Source organism: Ursus maritimus, unplaced genomic scaffold, assembly GCF_017311325.1.
Source record: "Ursus maritimus isolate PB19 unplaced genomic scaffold, ASM1731132v1 scaffold_6, whole genome shotgun sequence".
NCBI lineage: Eukaryota > Metazoa > Chordata > Mammalia > Carnivora > Ursidae > Ursus > Ursus maritimus.
Genome location: NW_024426774.1, coordinates 55824790 through 55847891, shown reverse-complemented (window position 1 = coordinate 55847891; position 23102 = coordinate 55824790). Strand labels below are relative to the sequence as shown.

The following is a 23102-nucleotide window of genomic DNA, read 5'->3' as shown; positions in this document are numbered from 1 at the left end:
GAACATAAGAACAAAGTCATACCAGTCTGCTTTTTCCTTACATTCCCATTTGACATTATAAGGCCCGGTGTCTTGTAGGAAACTGAATATATGTGCTTCCTGACATTGCTCATTTACTTTCGATCTAGTGACAAGAAGGAACAATAAGAGAGAATCTTGGCTAGAAAGATAAAAAGTGTAACTATTTGTAATATTAAATTTAAATAATTTTAAATGGCTAGAAAGTAAATGATATTTCATGTATAACATCCTTATCTGGAATAAAAATCATAAATATCCTCAAAAAACAATATATATTTTAAGTCTAGATGTTATTCAAAATAAAAACAATGTCTTTTTTCCCCAGCACTTTTCAGAGACTTAATACACCAAAAAAACATAATATGGCAGCTACTGAAATTAACTAAGGATCACAGGCCTAGAATTGAATGATAAAACCATACTGTGATTAAAAAAAAAATTTCAACAGGAACCAAATATAACTTAGATGCTTTATTTTACTCCTTTTCAGGCCATTGATATGACTGTATTACTAGTGAAATTTTTGTCAAAGTGAATCAGATTAGAATGTTAGTATTCTGTTCTTGGTGTCTCAGCCAAAGATTAGCAAATAAATCCTATAATCATTCATTCAAAGTTACTGGTATTATATATATCTTAAATCCATAAACCATTAGACATATTAAAATGCCTACACAAAAAGGGTAAATTTAAAATTAACTCTGTATAACTTATCCTATTTAAAAATATGTACTAGAAGAAATTATATATTAATATATTCCTAAGAACAAAAGTGACAGCTGCATTTATTCCCTGTCAATTACTTCAACAGTCTCCCTTGCATGTTCAATTCTCTCCTTCCTCATCCAACTTCTATCTTTGCTTTGTTCCTGGCTGGAGTACACCACAGAAAATTTATATAGAACATCACATTATAAATGTATAAATTCTAATCTCAGATAAGGGCCTATTCAGCCATCTTTTCACTGATTTCACTGATATCCTGAAGCACTGCTCCTTCCCAATCCCCATAGATTTTGTAACAAACCTTCATCAGTCTCCTCATGTCCCCTAAGTTTACCTTCATCAATCCCATGCTCAAAAAGTAACTATCTTTTTACTTCATATCAAAACAAAAAAAGTCCTCAGATAGGACTTCTTCCCTCCATATCCAAACGTGCCTAGTCCTCACAACTCCTAACTTCTGGGGTATAATATAGGTGTCTACCCTTGTCCAGAGTTAATCCCCCAACCAGCTGTTCTTGATCCCACCTCTTCCCACTTCACCTGAGACCCCGTTCTATTAATTATTCCCTGACTCTCTTATCTTCAATCTCATCAGCCCACCAAAAAAAAAAAAAAAAAAAAAGGTTCAAGCGCTAAATTCAAGTTCTTTCCCTCAACTCTATCTCCTCAGGCTACTTCCTGCCTCCCCTTCACTGGCAAACCTCTATTTGCTCTTTGATCTATCTCCTTAGTAATCTATCTTCACTCTTCACCACTTGGTTGGCTCTGGAAAAGGTGAGGAATGACCTGATTTTCAAATTCAATTGCCTACATTCAGTCTTTATCTAATTGGACCTTGCTGCCCTCAAAAACCAATAAAAGTAATAAATGTAGACAGCATAAAACAGAAAAATCACCACTTGTAATCCTCAAAAGCAGTGACTGATTCAAGAAAGGGTCATTAATGGATGGTAAAACCACTGATTGAAAAGGTTGTTGGGAAATATCATGAATTATCACCCTATCAATTATTTATTAAATAGTAGCAAGATCTGTCAGTTCCCACCCTTACCAAGTGATTAAAGCTGGAATCACCAACAGGGGGACAGCCTGCCATTATGTGCCTCCTGATGTGATAAAGTGGTACAAATACATATCATCTGTGTGATATTTTTGCCAGAAATATCTAACCAGAATCTAATCATGAAGAAACAGACTAATTCAGAATATGGAATATACTCAAGCACAAATGCCTCTAACTTTTCAAAGGGTAAACCAAAAAAGAGGAAGCACTGGGCCCTAGTACAGATCTGGGGAGACTAAAGAGGCATACCAGCCAAATGCAATGCATGAACCTTGATTGAATCTTCCATTAGTGGCGAGGAAAAAAAGGTATAAATAATGCTGGGACAAATGGGGAAACTTAAGTATGGACTACATGTTGAATAATGTTCTTGAGTAATTGTTGATATTTTTAGATGTCATAATAGTATTGTGATTGTGTAAGAGAAATCACTGTAATTGGGAGATGCACGTTTAAGTATTTAGGGGTGAAGAGTCATGAAATCCACAGCCCGCTTTCAGATTTGGCAAAGGGAAATGTGGTGGTGGAGGGGGTAGGTTTATGTATGTGTGTGTAGGTGTTCACACCACTATTCTTTTGATTTTTCTGCAGGTTAAAATTTTATCAGTAAAAATAATAATGAATCAATGAAGGCTTATCCAAAACTGAAGGTAAGTAGAAACGAGCCAACCAAATGGAGGGGAGGAAGTGTGAGACAAGAATACTCCAGTAATAGGGAATATATGTGCAAAGGCTTGGAGGGGAAAAAGAGCCTTCGCCAGAAACCAGAAGTAATTCAGTATGTCTGAAAAAATTAGCAGCAGCTGAGTGGCTCAGGCAGTTAGCGTCTGACTCTTGATTTCGATTCAGGTCATGATCTCAGGATCCTGAGACTGAGCCCCACATCAGGCTCCTTGCTCAGGGTAGAGTCCGCTTGAGATTCTCTCTCCCACTCCCTCTGCCCCCTCCCCCCCGGCTCATGAATGTGCTTATTCTCTCTCTCTCTCTCTCTCTCTTTCTCTCACATAAATAAAACCTTTTATAAAAATATGAGAAAATTATATATTTGGGGAGAGGAGGGAGTTGGGGAGAGTCACAAGGCTAGAGAGGTAAGTTGGGAAAAGAATTTACACGAATGCAGAAATCAATTAAAAGAATAAGGAATATGGATTTCATCATAAAGTCACAGAAATAACTTACGATGAGAAATGATATAATTAGATTTGCCCTTTAGAAAAATCACTAATTATAGCACAGAGAATGGAATGGAGAAGACTAAGACTAGAAGAGCCCAGATAGGAAACTTGCAATAATCTCACTAAGAGATGACAGTAGCTAGAGAAAACTGGATAGATTACAGATCTTTCTCCAGTTCTAACCTCTTTTCAGGGTCCCACAACCATATTTATAACTGCCTACTGGGCATCTTCACCTACAAGTCTCATAGATACTTAAAATTTAGTATATCCAAAACTTAAATTCATTATTTACCATCTTTAATTGACTCCACCTACCAAAAGTTTATTACTTCCCTGGGTTAGTTAATGGCAACATAATCTATCAGTTTCCTAAATTAGAAACCCTAGAGCCAACTTGACTCCCTGACCTCTCTACATTCTTTAATTTCTATACTAACATGGACCGTCCTATAGATTCTACCTCCAAAATTCATCACACATCCATCCCTTGCACCCCATTCTAATAGCCAGTAATCTAGTTTGGGATTTTATTTGCAGATTAAACTGCTGTGAGAATCTCCCAACAGTCCTTGTTTGGTCCTAACCTCACTCAACTTTAGAATTATCCTTTTAAAATTCAGATCTGATTAGGTTCCTCTCCTTAAGTGTTCTTTGATAGTGCTGTATATATCAAGTCTATCAAATCCAAAAACTCCACAACCTGGGCCCAATCTACCCCTCAGTTTAGCCAAACTGAAACAACACTACTGCCACCAACAGAACATCAGCTTTCTTGACATAATTACATGATTTCAAAATTTTACTTTATTCATTCCACAAAATGTCATATGATGCATACCACAATATTCATACACAAATATACAACTTCAAGTCAAAAAGCCAACTATTTGAATACAAAATTCTCCAAATCACTAACATTTTGTCACAAAAATTCCCCCCTCTAAAACCCAATTTTAAGTTCACCATATTAAAAAAAAAAAAAAAAACCTACCAATATCACTACATAACTTATTCTTAATACTGTCTCCAACTATTCTAACCTCACATTACCCTAGAAGAATCTCAATGAATAGCTCGAGTTCTCTTACCTCAAGTCTTAATTTTGTACGATTGTGAAGTTGCCCAGTTAACAAAATTGTAAGAGATTACATTTTTCAACACTAGAGCACAACGACGGACTACTGGACAATGTAGAAAAATCAAAGCATCTCTTTTTTTGCAAACAGATGTTGAAAAATAGAAAAAGAAATCTAGAAAGAGATTAAGATTTCACAAATAGTGAGTAGGCTTTAAAACTCTATTCAGTTAAATCCTCACATTTGAAGAGCAATTACTAGCGGTAGAATACCCTGTAATTATAAAATAAGACATGAACAGTAAATGAAGACAGAAGGAATTATTCCCATCAAGGGAATTAATCCAGATAACTGCAGCTTACTCTTGAAAAGGCTAAAACTTTTTGTACAAATAAGTCACTTCTGAAAAATTTAATTCTGAAATTAATTATATATTTTCATAACTTTTCAAATAGCATATTTTGAAAACGGGTAACTCTTTCTTGATAACTTAATTTCACCCTTATAATCAGTTATTATACTGGAATACTTTCAGGTGCTACTGAAGGAAGTCAATTTGCTACTACAGTAAAGAATCTGAAATTTTTGGTGATAATACTAGTTCTTTTACTAGTTTGTTATCAGTATATTTTTAGAATTTCTCTCTTCTCCTAGAGATACTTTCGGCAGTCACTGTTCTCTGCCTTGCTGTCTATATTCCTGACTTTGGAACCCTCTATATCCTGTATTCTAATTTGATTCTTCTGATTGAGGTATAAATGACATATAACATTATATCAGTTTCAGGTGTAGTAACTAATTCTTACACTGTTTTATAGTTGACATAGCATTTAAACATACATTACCTCATTTAATTCTCTACAATCACCTTATGTGAATTATCACTATTCCTATTTCACAGATGAGAAAATCTAAGGCTCAGAAAGATGGAGTAATTTATCTAATAAGGCAGGTAAACAGCAAAAGTGATCCCAACTGTCAATCTTTTCTTCTTCCATCCCCATGTTAAGCTTGTTAAAAACAAATTAAATGAAAGTAAATAAGTAATAAAAACAAATGAAATGAGTCAAAAGTGGGGCCTACAAGAATGAGAAAAAAAAAGAGTGATTCTTATATGACCTCTGAATCTTTTTAAACATTCACAATATACATTAGTAATTAATTAAAACAGTTAGCTTAGTTCTCTCTCTTTTTGGCAGCAGAGGCTACCAGGAAAAAAAAAGTCACTTCTACATAAAGAAAATACTATTATATCTATTTCAATTTAAAAAAACTATGCACCGGTAACTAACAATTCAAAACATAGTAATAGTTCAAATGTGCAGTAAAACAGGGTTTTTGTATTTTCAGGAAAAAAAATTTTTTTTCTTCATATTTGGAGATACCTAAACAGACTAAAGGATATCTGCATTGTGTCATAATTAGATTGCCTTCCACTTTTCCCTTAACCGCCTCCCACTGCAAAGAGAGAGCTCCTGGAGGACCTAAAGGGTTAATCTAACATACTAAACAGTACCAGTGAGAGTTATTTTCCCACCTGGTGGGAGTTGAGAACACTAGGTCAGACACTTACTGGAATAATGCAAACCACAGCTTTAAAACAATACCACTGACATCTGGGTGGATAATTCTTTGCTGTATGGGGAGGGTGAGATGACACAGGATGTATCCTGTGCATTTTAAGTTCAGCAACATTCCTGGTTAGATGCCAATGGCACCCCAACTTCAGTTGTGACAACAAAAAAACATTTCTAGACACTGCCAAACGTCTCTTGGAGGGCAAATGCACCCCTATAAGAACCATTAGTTTAGATGTTAGGGCCTTGGGTCTTTGAAAAAGGAGTCCTACAACCAGTCTTGTTAATCGTAATTCTTTAAAATTAATTTTGTTTTCAAAATTTGAATTTTTAAAAATAAGACGGTAACAGTACAAGAAGGTACCTAAATAATATACAGTATATGCCATCCTCCTTTAGATTAAAGCATTTTTACAGAATTTTGTAAGATGGATTTCATCTATGTGGATACATTAGTCTCCCCATAACCCTCCATCCCTAAATGGGGAAATGTCCAGTTCTTTTTCAACTCTGCTAGTAAAATGTCAAACACATGCACACATAAGAGAACCTAACAATTCTAATTTGCAAATCCCCATTTCTTGCCTTACATGGCCACACTGTGGTTCTTGAGCCACAATCCTAGAGATTCAAACTTCCACTCCAGAATTGTTCATATGGTTCCTGCCATCTATTTGTGAAACAAGCAGGAAGTAAGCTGATGACCTTTAAGGTTTTTTCTAACCCTGATATCTACTATTCGATGGCAAAGATACTCCAACTTTTACTTGACTCCCAGCGAACCACATCACCTCTTGGGATCACTGAAATCATTCATGCCAACTTTTTTCTTTCTCCACAGTTTATGCTGATAACCAAATAGAACATCCGTGTTGAGAACATGGATTATTAACACCAGTGATCAGCTGCTTATTCTGACTCAAAATATTTTAAACATGTTAAGTTGATTTTAAAAGAAACACTTCAAAAAGCTATGAGTTGATACCATTCACACGCATGAATCACAATAGGAAAATATTAAGATGGAAAGTAGATTGATTAGTGGGTGCCTAGGTCAGGGGTGGGGTGGGGAAAACGGGGGAGTACTGTTAATGAGCAGGTTTCTTTTTGGGGTAATGAAAATGTTCCAAAATTAGATTATGATGATGGTTTCACAACTCTGTAAATATACTATAAATCATTTAATTTTACACTTTAAATGAGTGTGCTTTACTCAAAGTTGTTTGTAAAAACTAAAAGCAGAAAAAAAGAATTTTAATCAACTTTCATTGATAGGAAAAGGAATATGTGAAAAAATTTTGCAAAGTTTGCCATTTCATGAGTTATAGAAGATTTGATTTTAATTCTGACATAAAAACTTAATACCCATCCAGAAATAAATTTTAACTGTTCCAGAAAACATACAAAAATTTAATCATCTTTCCCTAGCAAACTCTGAATAATTTAAAAACATTTCAGAAAGCCAAATGCTACAGTAGCAATACCTATACAAGAACAAAATATATCAGTATAATCAACAAAACATGGAAAGTCTTTATAATTCTGTGATGCATTCTTGACAAAGAAAACCATTACAACATTTTTCATTTCTTTTAAAAATGATCCTCTGACGGTAATGTCTGTCCTGGGTAGTGTAATAATTCTGAAGTTAACAGAGCACAATTTAAAAATAGCCAAATCACAATAAAACTGCAAACATCTAATCCCCCAAACCACAACTATCAATCACCCAAAATTTGCATATATTGATCATTTTTACCAAAACCTATCATGAGCAATGATGACCACTATGAACCATCAAGTAATACCTATTTCTAGGAAATCAGACTGACTACAACACAAATATAGACAAATCCCATCATTCCATCTGTTCCACCAAAACTGCTTAGAAATCAAGGCTCTCAAAGTACTTTTCCAATTAGAACTCTCCAGATTTATAAAAGTCAACCTGAATGTCCATCAAAATCTGCAGTTTAAGTTACCACAATAACGCATTTCTCAGCATACTATATCATGATATCATTTGTCTTGTAAGCATTTACTATTAAGATTGCCCTGGGGATTGGCAAATCAGAAATAGAGCCAATTAAAAACAAAAAACAAAACAGTCCAAACAATTTAATTCTTCGAAAGTAAGGGGAGCCTCATTCAATAAAAGCCAAAAATTGAAGCTGGTTAAAAGTGAATTAAAACAAAACTTGCAACCCCGGGTCGAGTCAAAATTCTAAAAATACCATCCTCAACTCTACACATGGACAGACCAAGTGGTTAGTTATAATGGGTAGCCAAAAGTTCCCTTGTCAACGACAAGAGGGCAGGGGAGGCCTGCTTTTCTATCAATGCACGGATGGAAAGAAGTAGAAGTGAAGAAAATTAATTACTGAACAAATTATTGCGAGCTAAATCGTCAAACTGCAAAACACCGAGTTATTTGGCGGGGGGGCGGGGGGCGGTTCGTCTTTCCTTCCTTAGGAAGAAAAACGATTATTTTTCCTACATTTAAATTATTCCAGTAGGCTCAAAAGGGGGTTAAGGGCCCGGCTGGAAGAGAAAGGGAAAGTTTGGGGGCGGCATCTAAGGAGGTTGGTGTAAGTTTCAAAGCCCGGATCCCAGAAAGGGGCGAGAGGGGGGACGGCGGCGTTTTCGGCCGCCGACTGGAGGTGGGGAGAACAGCTGCCGGCCCTGATTCCAGAGCGGGACCGAAAAGGAAGAGGAGGAGGCGGCCGACAGGAGAATGGAAGCTTCAGCGCCCGTCAGTTGTGACCGAAAACTCTGTCCGCTTCGGGCCGGGGAGGAGACACAGGGGGTGGGGTCTCGGGCCCTCTCTCCACAGGAGGTCGGGGTGAGGGTGGGCCGCGAAGCGCTGGGGGCCGGGTGGGGCCGGCCCGCCACCTACCTGCGGGTCCCGGGCAGCCGCCCCAGAGCGAGGCCTAGTGCATCGCCGCCGCCTCCAGCCCTCCACGTCGCGCCGAGGCTGCTCCGCGGCCGCCGCCGCCCGGAGCCCCGCCGGGCCCGAGCCCGGCTTCCCGCCCCCGCCCCCGCCCCGCGCCGGCTGGCCCGTCGGCCGGGGGAGCACAGGGCCGCCTTCCCGAGCCCAGCTCCGCTCGCGGGTGAGAGGCGGCAGCGGCGGCTCCCTCACGTCTCTCCCGGGTGTCCTGTCAGCCAGCAGTTTCCCCCGGGTCCGCAGCGCCGCCTCCGCCGCTGCTGCCACCGCCTCTCCCACATCCCCGGCCTCCAGAGGAGCCGCCGCCGCCGCCGCGCCGCGCCGCGACCACTACCCTTAGCGCTTCTGCTCCCTGCTCCACGGCTTCCCCTCACCCCGCCGGCCCGGCTCGGCCCGGCTAGGTCCGGGAAACAGCGCCGGAGGCCGCCGCGAGGCCGCCGCAGCCCCCAGCCCACAATCCACCGCGCGCCTCCGCCGGGGCGGGAGGGCCGCGGCCCGGGCCGGGGGGGAGCGCTCGCCGCCTCGGGAGAGGGGCCACGGCGCGGGCGCCGCGGGTGCAGCCGGCGTTCCCCTGGAGCGGGAAATACCCCGCGCGGCTCCTCTGCGCCTCCTCTGATAGACCTACACGCAAAGGCAGAAACCCACGCTGAACTCTACTTTTCCCCACCACCCTTCCCCCACCCGAGTTGTTCTCAGGAGCGCCCAGAGGCCGCCTTCCGCCTGCCCTGGGACTGGCCCGCGATTCCTCAGCGTAGCCCTCGCCCACCCTCCAGACCAACCGACTCCCCATGTCCCTAAACCCACCCAGGACCTGTTAAAGTAGATACTTCCACCACATTCCACCTCTCCTGTCGCCCCCTCAAAGTGAATGCTGTTCAGAGTTTCCCAAATAAATGTCCCTTTGAAAGGTTAAAGGTCATCCTCTCCCCAACAACCCACTGGACGCTGAAAACAGTGCATTGTCTCTGTGTCGATGGCGTCCGCCACCGAGTCGTTCTTTTAAGTTTTCCCTCGAGTTCCAGGCCTTCCTACCAAGCGTCTATCACACTATTCTGGCACGTAAACCGGTTATTTCTGCTCTTGGACTGAGATCCTTGAAATGCTTGTGTATTACCTTCTCACTGTGATTGTTAACAGTAGTACAATTCAGCCTGGTGTCGGAGGCCTTGCAATTTTAATCCAATAAAAGAGCATTCTACAGAAAAGGAAATGTCTTAGAATATTATTAAAAAGAGAAAAAAGGACTCTCAATCACTTGTGTTTATGTCTTAGTTTTAGGAGGATTTCTTTCAATTTTGAAACTATTCCTTGCCTAAAAATATCTACCAAAGTTTCAGGCATTTATAAGCCAGTCTGTTTTAACAAATCAAAAGTGAAAATGTAGCTCTTACAGTTGGGGATTAAAAAAGTTGATGCAAGTTTCATTTCCAAGAAGTCACTTCGAAAACTGCAAACACAACTTTGTGAAATATTTTACCTACTAAAGAGCTAAAGTTGGGAGAAAGGAGGACAAAAGAGAAGGATGCAACAAAAATAGTTGAGAGGAAATTCTCAACTTATGTTTTTCTAAATTCAATCCATTCTCTATAATTTTGTAAGGAGAGGAAGAATATCAACCCCCAATATGAAATAAATTTACCTACAAAGTAACAAAGAAATCCTTCTAAATCCCTGAACTCATATAAAACCAGATGAGTTTTTATTATGAAAATATTAAGGAAAGCCTCACCAAATTTCATCCAAGGCCAGAGAGGAAAATACTTTCAATTTAAGTCTAGAATCGATGTATGGATTATATAAGAAATGTGTTTAGCAATTTCCCATATTTTGAACCTGTATCAGGAAGTCAACAATAGTTCAAAAGCTGTCTTAAAACTGACAGTTTAGCCTTTTTAAAAATATGTGTTTATTCTGCACCTTGTTCCAAAAAAGATTTCAGGTTGCTCTAGTTGGCACTTGAATTAAATAATAACCGTGAGGTATCTCCTAAACAAGACGGACTGGTTTGCTTTCCTCATTATCCATCTGTAGATAACATGCCATAGGAAGAAATGCTTAGTTCTTTCAGGGATAGAACAAGGTGTTTACTTTTACTTTGCCACAGAACATTCATAATCATGAATTTAACAGAAAAGTAAATGCTGATGATAAAGTTTGCCAAAACCAAAACAAAACAAAACCCTGTTAACTGGACAAGGAATTTAATTTAAAGTTAGATAAATTTCAAATTAATTAGTATGTTCATTTGTTATCTCTTGAATCACTTCATTAGAAATGATTGATTTCATTGAGCCAATTATTAGAAAAGCCAAACCACAAATGAATGTGCATAGATCCATTATTAGTGTTCATCTCCAGAAAACACAGATGACAGAAAATTAAGAAAAACTGATGGAAATCATGATTGCCCTCAAAAGAAGCAAATATGAAGATAGTTAGCTACCATATTCCTAACACTATATTTGGCATAGTATTTATTAAACCTATAAGAATTGTGAATGGTTGGGGCGCCTGGGTGGCACAGCGGTTAAGCGTCTGCCTTCGGCTGAGGGCGTGATCCTGGCGTTATGGGATCGAGCCCCACATCAGGCTCCTCTGCTATGAGCCTGCTTCTTCCTCTCCCACTCCCCCTGCTTGTGTTCCCTCTCTCTCTCTCTCTCTCTCTCTCTCTCTCGCTGGCTGTCTCTATCTCTGTCAAATAAATAAATAAAAAATTAAATAAAAAAAAAGAATTGTGAATGGTTATGGTCATTAGGGTCACATATTCTCGTTAGAGAGAGAATGGGCAAATTTTCGGGTGCTGTAACACCTATAGAAGATCTATGCTTATATCTACTATACATTCAGTGCATATTTGTGTGTGTAGCAGTAGTGAGGTTAATGTGTCTATTCAATCAATGAACACCAACTTTAATGACTTGTTTGACAGAAACTGTACATTCACATGCCAATATAAATACAGAAGGGAAAGGGTACTGGTAGAAGGAACAATCAGAAAAATCATTTTGCAATTTAGTTAGACATAAACACTAGCCTGTCTTTTTTCCCACAATAGCAAGCCTTAAATCTATCAAATAGAAACCCACTCAAGTACTCTAACCTACTCTATAGTTAAATATATGTAATTATATCATGTGTTTAGTATAAATTATCCTTGATAAGCAGAATACACATGCATTCATGAACTGAAAGTATTATGCTGATAGTAGTTTCATCACAGTTTCCTTTTTTGATCCAATGCCCTGAATTATTTTATCCATCGTATTTAAGCTATTTAAAAATGGTACAATGTTTAAAAATCACAGTTTATAACAATATTATCAGAACCCGAAACTATGTTTTACTATGTCTTCATATCTATGTAGGGCTATCTTAACGTAGGAAACTTTCTAATTTACTTTGAATATGGTGTAAGACTTTAAAACTATATGTGGATATAAGCACCACTGGAAATTTTATATTTCATGTGATAATAATACACTCAACAACTGTTGGGAGTGATATAAAAGTTTTTGACATACTATCATCTGTATCTCTTAAATCAGTTGCCTGATTACATTGGAAAAAATTATTTAACTTTGTTAAACTTCTCTGGTACATTTCTCTTTGACTCTTTGACTCCAAATTTCCATTTTGATTATCATAATAATAGCAACTACCATTTACTAAGAATTTACTGGGCTCCAAGCATAGGGAAAACCAAGGTAGCATGGTGTATTACTTTTCTATTGCTGTGTAAAAAATAGCAAAACTTAGCAGTTTAAAATAACACATTTATCATGTTACATTTTCTCTGAGTCAGGCAGGAGTCCACACACAGCGTAGCTTGGTCTTCTACTCAGGGTCTTGTAAGTCTTCAATTAAAGCGTGAGTCAGACTTGTTTTCATCTGGAAGCTTGACTGGGGAACAATCTGCTTCCAAGGTCATTCAGGTTGTTAGCAAAATTCCTTCTCTTGCAGTTGTAGGACTGAGAGCCCCAGCTTCTTGCTAGCCTGAGGCTACCTTCAGCTCCTCGAGGCCACCTGGCGTTCATTATCATGTAGATTTTCTCAGTATGCCTGTTTACTTCATCAAACCAGAGAAGAGGTTCTCTAAACTCTTTAAGTGAGTTAGCTTGCAAGAAAGAGTGATATCCGATCACCTTTGCCACGTTCTATGGTTTAGAAGCAAGTCACAAGGTTTGACCACACTCAAGGAGAGGGGATTACACAAAGATCTAAGTACCAGGAGGTAGAAATCATGGTGGTTACCCTAGAATCTGTCTACCACCTGCAGTGATTAATTCCCCAGGCTTTTCAGCTCAGCTTCGACACTTTAGCTCTGTGATTTTGATCTCAGTTTCTACTCCTTTATTTCTTCATCTGCCCAGTAAGAGTAAAAACCTCTTCACATTTTATTTTTCTCCCATGTAAAGTGAGGATAATAATAGAGTTCTTGTAAGGATTAAATAAGCATTTTAATACATTAACTGATAACATGAAAAGCTCAATAAGTACTGTTACTTTTTTTCCTTTTCTCTCCTCTCTTTTTTTGTTTGATCTTGGTCTAATAGAAGTCCCGTTGGCATTTCTACTTTCAGCTGCTACTTCTTTAGCTTGTGTCGTGTGTGTGTGTGTGTGTGTGTGTGTGTGTGTGTGTGTACCTGTATCTAGGGCCATGCAAAACCAACTCTAGTATCAATAGGACTGTATTGCCAAGTGTTATCTCCAACTTGAACTGGGCAAAATTTTTAAAGATAAATCCAGGACATTACAAAGATAATTATTAGGCATAGAGTCTTGAGAGTTTAGAGAACTTTGTTGGGATTGGCTTTTTTCTCCCTCTGAATGTTTAATATGCATAAGGTACAAAAGGACACTTGTGGCATAGTAGTACACACGAGCTCTGGGTTGGAATCCTTACTCTGCCACTTTCCATCTGAGTCACCTCAGGCATGTTAAGCATTCTAAAGCTCAGTTCCTTATGGGGATAATGATAGTACCCATTTTATAGATGTGTTGTAAGGATTACATTTAAAGTACACTTAAATAGTATAGCTAGTGCCTAACTCATAGTCAATACTCAAAAATGTTAACTATCATACTCATTATTATACTCTTCATTGTCTCATTATTTTTAGGAAAGCTGTGTTAATGAAAATCACAGAATAGGAAGCAGCAGGACATGGCTTTGAATGGGGGGGTGTGGCATGAGAAACCACAAGACCTCAAAAATCCTCATAACTATATATATATACACATATACATATACAAATAAGATAAGTGGTGACAAGGTATGCAAATTTGCAAGTCAGAAATTGGGAAATAGGAACTAGGGGCCAAGGTAAGATTGTGAATTCTCAATCAAACTGCAAGTAATACACCCTAAGACATCAGCAAGAGGAGAGCACATGAAACAGCTAATTCCTACCTCACACATGAAGACTTTTTTATACTTCCACCTGGAACAGGAGTCAAAACCAGCATATCTAGTCCAGCATTTTGAATAGGAAACACATGAGTCATGTTACTATTGGAAACTAGTGAAAAAGATGTTGAATAGGGCTGCCTGGGTGGCTCAGTCCTTAAGTGTCTGCCTTCGGCTCAGGGTGTGATTCCAGGGTCCTGGGATCAAGCCCCACATCAGGCTCCCTGCTCTGCTGGGAGCCTGCTTCTTCCTCTCCCACTCCCCCTGCTTGTGTTCCCTCTCTCGCTGGCTGTCTCTCTCTCTCTCTCGGTCAAATAAATAAATAAAATCTTTAAAAAAAAAAGTTGTTGAATAGATTAGAGGAGTATAGCAATCAGAAATGTGGGCATATCCTGACAAATGTAAAATTATTTTCAAAATGGACCATTTCCCTAGAGGAGAATTGTATATGGATCCCATTTTATTAGTCCCATTGTCCTATTTTTTCTTATGTTGCTTTATATGGTATTTGGTTCTTCTATTGTTTCATTTGGTTCTTTTATCTATAGAGGCCTTGTCTAACAAATTAAGTTATAAATATTTTCAGAACAGAACTTTCTGTTGTTGCTGCTTTTGTACTTTAAAAACTATTCCTGCAATGGGGCACCTGGGTGGCTCAGTCAGTTAAGCATCTGCTTTTGGCTCAGGTCATGATCCCAGGGTCCTGGGATCAAGTCCAACATCGGGCTCCTTGCTGAGCGCAGCTCCTCTGCCTCCTACTCCCCCTGCTTGTGCTCTCTCTCTCTGGCAAATAAATAAATAAAATCTTTTTAAAAATAAATAAAATAAAATAAAAACTACTACTGTAAGGGGCGCCTGGGTGGCTTAGTTGGTTAAGTGTCTGACTCTTGATTTCATCTCAGATCATGACCTCAGGGTTGGGAGATCAAGCCCCACCTGGGGCTCTGCTCTGGGCATGGAGCCTGCTTAAGATTCTCTCTCTTTCCCTCTCTGTATGCCCCACCCCCCTCAAAAACACAAAAACAAAAACCTTCCCCTGCAGAATCTGGGACATATACTTCATAATAGACTTTCAGCAAATGTTTGTTGAATTAAAAAATGAATGTGAGTTACTTCTCCTTAGCAAATTGTATTTGGTATAATGAACCTGAATTGGTGAAATTAATGGATGACCTTAAAATCATACTTGACTCATATCCCATATCTACTATGTCAGCAAATCCTATTAGTTCTACCTTCAAAATATATCTCGACTAAACATTTCTTCGCATTCACATTGCATCTACCCTGGTCCAAGCAATCTTGTCCACAGGGCCCCTAATGACACTCTGCATGCTCATTACGGAAAGCACCATTCAGAGACTGTGGGGTGAATGATACTTCTTGGAGTTCTGTAGTGTTTAGTACAATGATCCTACCAGCCTGTATTAAGGCAAAAGTCTCCTAGCCTTTGTCCCCCACCAGCCTATTCTCAACATAATAGCTTGATCCTTTAAAACATGGGTCAGATTATGTCATTCTTCTGCTTAAAACTCTCCAGTGGTTCTGGCTCATTCATAGTAAAGGACAAAATCCTTACAAGGTCCTAGATGATGTCATCCCAATCTTTCCTCTCTGACTTTATCTCCTCCTGCTCTCCCCATTTCTTCCTCTCCTCTAGTCCCATTGGGCTCCTCCTGGGACATGCCGGGCATGCTCCTGCCTCAGAGCATAGACAATTGCTCTTCCTTCTGCCTAGAATGCTTTTTCCCCAGATGTCCAAATAGCTAACTCTCTCACCTCCTTCAGGTCTTCATTCAAATTTTACCTTCTCAAGGAGACATTCCATCACGCCCATATTTCTCATTGCAACACCATGCCCAATATGCTTTTCTGCCTTAATTTTCTACTTAGTCTTTATTATCATCTAACCCCCTCCCTACACTTTATTTATTTGTTGTCTGTCTTCCCTCCACAGGAATGTAAGCTTCATGAGGGCAGACAGTTTTGTCTGTTTTGTTGACCACCTTACCCCCCAACACCTGGAACAGTGCCTGGTGCACTGTTGAGAGTGGTGCAAGTTGAGAGCTCAGTAAATACTTGTGGACATAATGAATGACAGATATAGACTAGTGCTTATAAACATAAACCACTTTTTCTATACACTAAGCAGAATCAATAACCAATTAGCCTAATGTCTTAAAACAACTTCCCACTGATATGTTTGTTATAGGACTCAAGATTTTTGTAAGCCACATTAATTTGTTAGATTTATGATAAAGATGATAGTCTTAGCTTATTTTGAAATTGGAGTATTTTAAGTAATAACTATATGAAATTATTTTTAGAATATGCAACTCTATGATGAAGTAATACTATAAGGACCAGATAGCTAAACATTTATTAGGGGAAAAAACATTCATTTAAAACTGCTCTAGGAAAAGGAGAAATTTCGTTAAAAAATTTTCTGGGAAAATTATGGGCAATTTAAAAGCCATATATATTTTCAGAGAAATAGAAGCCATAGTTGGCCTCTTAAGAGCCACCTTCTATGTTGAGTGGGTTTGTGTCTCACCAGCCATCACAGAAAGAACTTCTTAAACAGCAGGAATACAAATTCTTACACCACTATGTAATTAATTAATTAATTAATTAGAGAGAACCCATGAGCATGCACATGCACAATGAGGGGGGTGGGAGGGGTGCAGCAGAGAGAGAGAGAGAGAATCACAAACAGGCTCCAAGCTCAGCACAGAGCTGGATGTGAGGCTCAATCCCATGACCATGAGATCACGACCTGAGCTAAAACCAAGAGCTGGGCACTTAACTGACTGAGCCACCCAGGTACCTCTACTATGTAATATTTTTAAATGAGGGAGACAAATCAAACATTTTACAAGCAAAATAAACAGAGAGAGGGAAAAAAACTGGGTATCCTGAAACCAGGACAATTTCACAATATAATCCATAGTAAAATATCAATACATTAGAATGGCCATTTAATTCTCATGCCACTGTCTGGTCTTTTTGGTTCCCATTCCACCAGGAAGTAAAATATATGTGTTTTCTCACCTTATTTTCATCTATGAATTATTAATAAAAAGTTCTCAATCAGAATCTGATTTCATTCTAGAAGTCTTATTTCCAAAAATCTAACTTTAATTCAGAAAGTATTTTTCCCTTGCATGTATTTAAAGTTCTATATAAAACAAAACAAAACAAAAAAACTCAAAGAAAGAAATATAGTTGAAATAAAAGACTTTAGGAATAGAAGAGGCCTCTCATTTGACAGACAAGGTAACAGAGGTCGAAAGTTCTGAAACAGGTAATGGTTTAGTGATGGCAACTGATTTCAAATCAGAAGTCAGGTTTTAAGGACTTCCAGTCCCAGGTTCTTTGTCCCACACTATTCTGTGGGAATGCTACAGCAACAAATTACCATTAAAGTGAAAAATTATGTTAACTGGAATTGTTTATTATTTGAATCCAAAACATATCATATTCCCGCTCTCTTCCAAAGAAAAGTGAAGGCTTTCTCTGAAGTATGAAATATGGAGGTTCTCATTACTTATAAAACAAAACAAAACAAAACCAAAACATCTTGTACAAAAGATTTTGCTTGGTAATAAGTATTTAATAACTTAGGAAATAATCAATGTAGATTGATTAATTATTTTAAGAACTCATTACTAGTTCCCAAATTCAAGAGACAGTTCCCATATTTGGTTGAAAGAATGCAGTATTTTAGACAATGTATAGTTTATTTTTGTGTATTCCCCCTTCATAAATATGCAAAGGCCTATTTCCATTCTTCTAAGTTTATCCTAACTTTACTTTGCAGTTCAGTATACACAGCAAAAGAAGTGGTAAAGTGAGCATAAAGAATACATTTACAAAACCTGAGTATTTTTGTGTCTATTACAAATTGAAAGGCAGATTACTGACAGTTTTTCCCCCCGCAGACCCCTACAACAGGCATACATCAAATCAGTGAGCAAACAAAAAGCTTGTACAAATGTCTTCGTCTTTATGATCACACTGGCTTACTGATGCGGCCAGTGAGCGCTGCTTTGATTCCAGGAGGTCAGCATATCTGTCTGGTTAATGGCATCCAGAGGGAAATTGTTCTCCTCTCTGGTTGATTCTTTACTGCCGGCCTGGGCTGCCTGCATTTTGTCTCTATGTTAGAGGCTACCTCAGTTACTCATTACTTGCCCCCAGAATGAGGTTAATTTTTGTCAAAATCATAGTTTCTTTTAATGGTGGACCCAATATTCTGATTCTGAAACTCTTACTATAATGAACAGGTGGGCGCATGGGTGGCTCAGTCTGTTAAGTGTCTGCCTTTGGCTCAGGTCATGATCTCTGGGTCTTGGAATCGAGCCCTACTTTGGGCTCCCTGCTCAGCAGGGAGTCTGCTTCTCCCTCTCCCTCTGTCCCTTTCCCCTGCTCATTCTTCTTCTTCTCTCTCTCTCTCTTACATAAATAAAATCTTTAAAAAATTAAATTAAAAAGTGGTATAATGAAGAGGTAGGAAAAATGTTTCTATACCAATATTCCTTAACCCCCTGCACTCACCCTCATTCTCAAGTAGACATCCAGACATTCATTCACATTCAATGAATATTTATCAAGGATGTTTCTGGGTCCTAGGTGCTAGCCTTAAGCAAGAATGATTCAGTTCATGCTCTCATAGCACTGACATTCTGGGTTAGGGTGGAAAGGGAGTACACAAGAGAGACATTAAGCAAATAATTATATGAATTGTTCAACAAAAGTTGGAGTATGTATCAAGGAAAGGTAAAAGAAGCTATGAGAGTCTATAAAATGTAATTTAATGTTAAGAATATTCTTACCCAAGGAAGCAGGATTTAAAGTGAAAAATGAATAGGAGTTGGGGAACTCCTATTGAATAGGAGAAGGGGAACAGTGGTCGTGTAGAGTCCCAGATAGTGGAAACGGCCAGCAGAAAGAAGGCACGAAGAGCTAGGTAACAGAGAAAAGGCCAATATGGTTGGCATGCAATGAGACAAAAGTAGAACAAAGCCAGATCATAGAGGGAGTCATAGGTCGTGTTGGAGTTTAAGTTTTATTGCAAGCTATGACAGGGCTTTGAGTAAGAAGATGACACAGCATGGTTTCAAAATATCAGTTTGACCACTCTGAGTTTCTGGAGGTAACCAAGTTCCAGGTGGCATGAGAAGCTGGAAGGTATCTCTAATGGACTGAATATTTGTGTCCCTCTGCTCCCAATTCATATGTTGAAGACTTAACCCCCAATGTGATGGTATTTGGAGGTAGGACTTTTAGGCAAAAATTATATTTGGATGAGATCATGAGGATGAAGCCCACATGATGGTATTAGTGTTCTTATAAGAAGAAGAGAGAGGTCACTCTCTCTCTCTCTACCATGTAAGGACACAGTAAGAATGAGGCAGTCTGGAGGCCAGGAAGAGGGCTCTCACTAGGAACTGAATCTGCTGGCAGCTTGATCTTGGACTTCCCAAATTCCATAACTGCAAGAAATAAATTTCTGTTTTTTGAGCTACCCAGTCTGTGGACTGTGTTACAGCAGTCTGAGCTGACTAAAATAGTGTCCAAGTGGTCCAGGTGTCAGGCTAGGGTGGTAGTGTTAAAGATAAAAAACAGTAGACAGTTTGAGAGGTATCCTAGGAAACATAATTTAAAGTACTTGGTGATTGGTTGGACATAAGGGATAAGAAATAGGTAGATGTCAGAGATGATTCTTAGGTTCCTGACATGAGCAAATGGGGGGATGGTGGAACCATTTATTGAAGTAGGAAACATTGGAGGATGAAAAGATTTGGCACCATAAGTTCAGTAATTGACGTGTCCAACTAGGGATGTCTATGTAATAGCTACCTGGAAATATCAAAAACACACATGGATGAGTCTGGAACTCAGAAGGGAGGCCGGAAGATATAAATTCAAAGGTCGTCAACATGTGGTTAATAACTGAAAGGATGGATGTATATGAGATCTCTGAGAGTATAGAGAGGAGAAGAAACGAGAAAGGAAAGGAAGGAAAGAGAAGGAAAGGAAAAGGGGCTTGCAACTGGCCCACAGATTCATACAACAAGCATATATCAGCATATATCAAATCAATGAGCAAAAAACCCATTTGTGTAAATAGCTTTGTCTTTATGATTAAACTAGCTCACTGATGTGTGTCAGTGAGTGCTGCTTCGATTCCAGCTGGTCATGATTCTGAGAGGCTCTGAGAGGAGGAAAGCAATGAAGGGAGACTAGAAAAAGGAGCCAGAGAAATAACAAGAAAGCTAGGAGACTACAGGTCACAGAAACAAAGGAAGTAATTTTTTTTTTTAAGCTAGGAGTGGTCAGTTATATCAAATAAAATGTGTGCTGTCCATTAGATTTGACAGCATGAAGGTCGCTACTGATCCCAGCAAGATAAGTTTGGTAGATGGTAGAACTGGAAGCAGATTACGATGCGTTGAGGATTGTTAATATGGAGAAAAACAAAAGATGCTAGAAGCTTAGTTGTTTAAAAAAAAAAAAAAGAAAAGAAAAAATTTAAAAAAGAGGGGATAGATGAAGTGGTAGGTAGCACTGGATGTGAGGGAGGATTGTCTTAATATGGTAGATACATGAACATGTTTGAATTTCCATAAGTGCTCTCCTAAAAAAAATTAATTCCTTGGAGCATGATAATTGTTTTTCTCCCAAACATTTATTTGCTTATTGGATCAGGAGATCTAATATAATTTAAAATTTTGGTTGAAATTGACAAAAAGAATCTAGTTTGGGGGGAAAAAAAGGAGGGAATAATTTGTTGCCATTTATTGCCATCATGTCATTGAAAAGTCCATGGTTAAGGATGACTTAAGACATGGTGAGATTTAGAGGCTCAAATGATCAAGCATGAACCAATCCCCAACCCCCCACCCCCAGCCACCAGTTTTGCTGTCATCCATTTATTCATTTAAAAATATTTATTAAAAAGCTTATGTCTCATACTCTATTTTAAGCACTGGAAATACAATGATACAAAAGACGAGCAAGCCCACCTTCACTACTTCTTTTAGTCCTGTACCCAACATTCTAGCCAGTGCAATAAGTTTAAGAAGAGTAAATTTTAACACTATAAAAATTGGGAAGAAATAAAACTTATTATATTTAGATAATATAACTGTGTATCAAGGAAATCTCAATGAATGTATAGATCTATTAGTAGAATTAATTAAACATTAAGGCTGCTGAATACAAAATGTGGTAGGCAGAATTTTAAGTTGTCCCCCAAGATTCCAGCCCCCCGGTGTACATGCCCTATGTAATCCCCTCCCTTTAAGTGTAGGTGGACTTGTGAATATGATGAGATTTCTCTTGCGTGATTAGATTATGGTGTATGGCAAAGGGGAAGGGATTTTGCAGATATAATTAAGATCAGTTGAACCTGAGTTAATGAAAAGGGAGATCATTCTGCTGGCCCTACATAATCAGTTAAGTTCTTCTAAAAGAGGGTTTAGAGGTGAAAGATGTCATAAGTCGAAGATATTTGAAACAAAAGAAATGGTCTCCTGCTTTAAAGAAACAAAATGCCATATTTCCGAGAGAGCTACGTGACAGGAAATTGCAGTGGCCTCTTGGAGCTGAGAGTGGTGGGTAAAGGATAGGCAGCCAGTATGAAAGAGGAACCTCAGTCCTACAACTACAAGGAACTGAATTACAAAAATAATCCGTGAGCTTGCAAGTGAACCCTCCACCTGAAATGAGATCGTAGGCCCTGAAGGCACCTTGATTTTAGCCTAAAGAGACTCCGAGCAGAAGATCTAGCCAGCTAGTATCTAGACTACTGCCTCATAGAAACTGTAAGATAATGAACTTGTTTTCTAAGATGTTTTAAAGTTTATGATACTTTCTTATGCAGTAATTGAAAACAATACATAAGGTCATTATACAAAAATTCAATCGTTTTTCTATATATGAGTAACAAACAAAATTTAAAAAGAAATATTACCACTTACAATTGCACAAAAATATCAAATACCTAGGAATAAATCTGATGAAAGAATGCAAGACCCATCCCTGCATAGAAAACTAGAGAACTTTACTGAGAAAAATTGAAGATAACATAAATAAATGGAAGTATGTACATTGTTCATGGATTAGACGTTTCAATGTTGTAAATACGCCATTCTCACCAAATCAATTTAGAGATTCAATGCAATCCCAAAGAAAATCCCAATAGGTGTATTCACAGAAAATAGTAACCTGATTCTGAAATGTATATGGAAATGCAAAAGGCCAAAAATAGCAAAACAGTCTTAAAAGTACATGGTAGGAGCACATATTCTCTCAGTTACTAAGTTCTATTATGAGACTACAGTATAATATGGTATGGCATTGTAGTGACTAAATTTTAAAAAAATTAAATCTCCTACAAATTAAAAAAGACTGTTAAGTCAACAGAAAGATGGACAGACACTTGAATAGACAGTTTACAGAAAAAGATACCCAAATAGCCGTAAGAAAAGGTATTCAGCCTCATTAGTTAGAAAAATGCAACACGATACACTACACATTCCCATTTAAAAGACTGAAAATACCAAACGTTGCCTAGGATATGGAGCAACAGGAACATACTAGGGGAGAAGAGTAAATTGGAGCAATTATCTTGGAACATAATTTGGCAGTATCTTCTAAAGTGAAACATATGTGCCCCGTGTAATGTAGCAATTCTACTCTTAGAAATATACAATAGAGGGGTGCCTAGGTGGTACTGTTGGTGAAGCGTCCAATTCTTGGTTTCAGCTCAGATTGTGATCTCAGGGTCATGAGATGGAGCCCCGCGTCACACTCTGCGCTCAGCACAGAGCCTGCTTAGGACTCCCCCTCTGCTCCTCCACCCCGCACTCTTTCTCTCTCTCTCACTCAAATAAATGAATAAATCTTTAAAATATATAAAAATCCAACAGAAATGCATGTGTATGTTCATCAGATATTTACAAGAATGTTGAGTGACAGAAGCCAGACACACAAGAATGTATATTATATAATTCCATTTATGTAAAAATAAAAAACTGGAAACTACAGTACTAATAGTCAAGAAGAGAGAGGGGGTGGTGATTGGGAGGAGAAAATATGTGTAT

At 38.5% G+C, this 23102-nt stretch overlaps 1 protein-coding gene across 7 annotated transcripts in view; it reads right to left on the bottom strand.

The window, feature by feature from the left end:
- The window catches only part of VPS54 (VPS54 subunit of GARP complex), a 136079-nt gene extending 127456 nt beyond the window's left edge, over positions 1-8623 (bottom strand). For 6 of the 7 annotated variants that reach the window (XR_005832955.1, XR_005832957.1, XM_040623418.1 and 3 more), the window contains exon 1: positions 8538-8623. The gene's annotated coding sequence lies outside the window, so the exon portion shown is untranslated. The remainder of the gene's footprint in view (positions 1-8537) is intronic. The other variant, XM_040623417.1, reaches the window with a different exon arrangement.
- Between the last annotated feature and the right edge of the window lie 14479 nt (positions 8624-23102).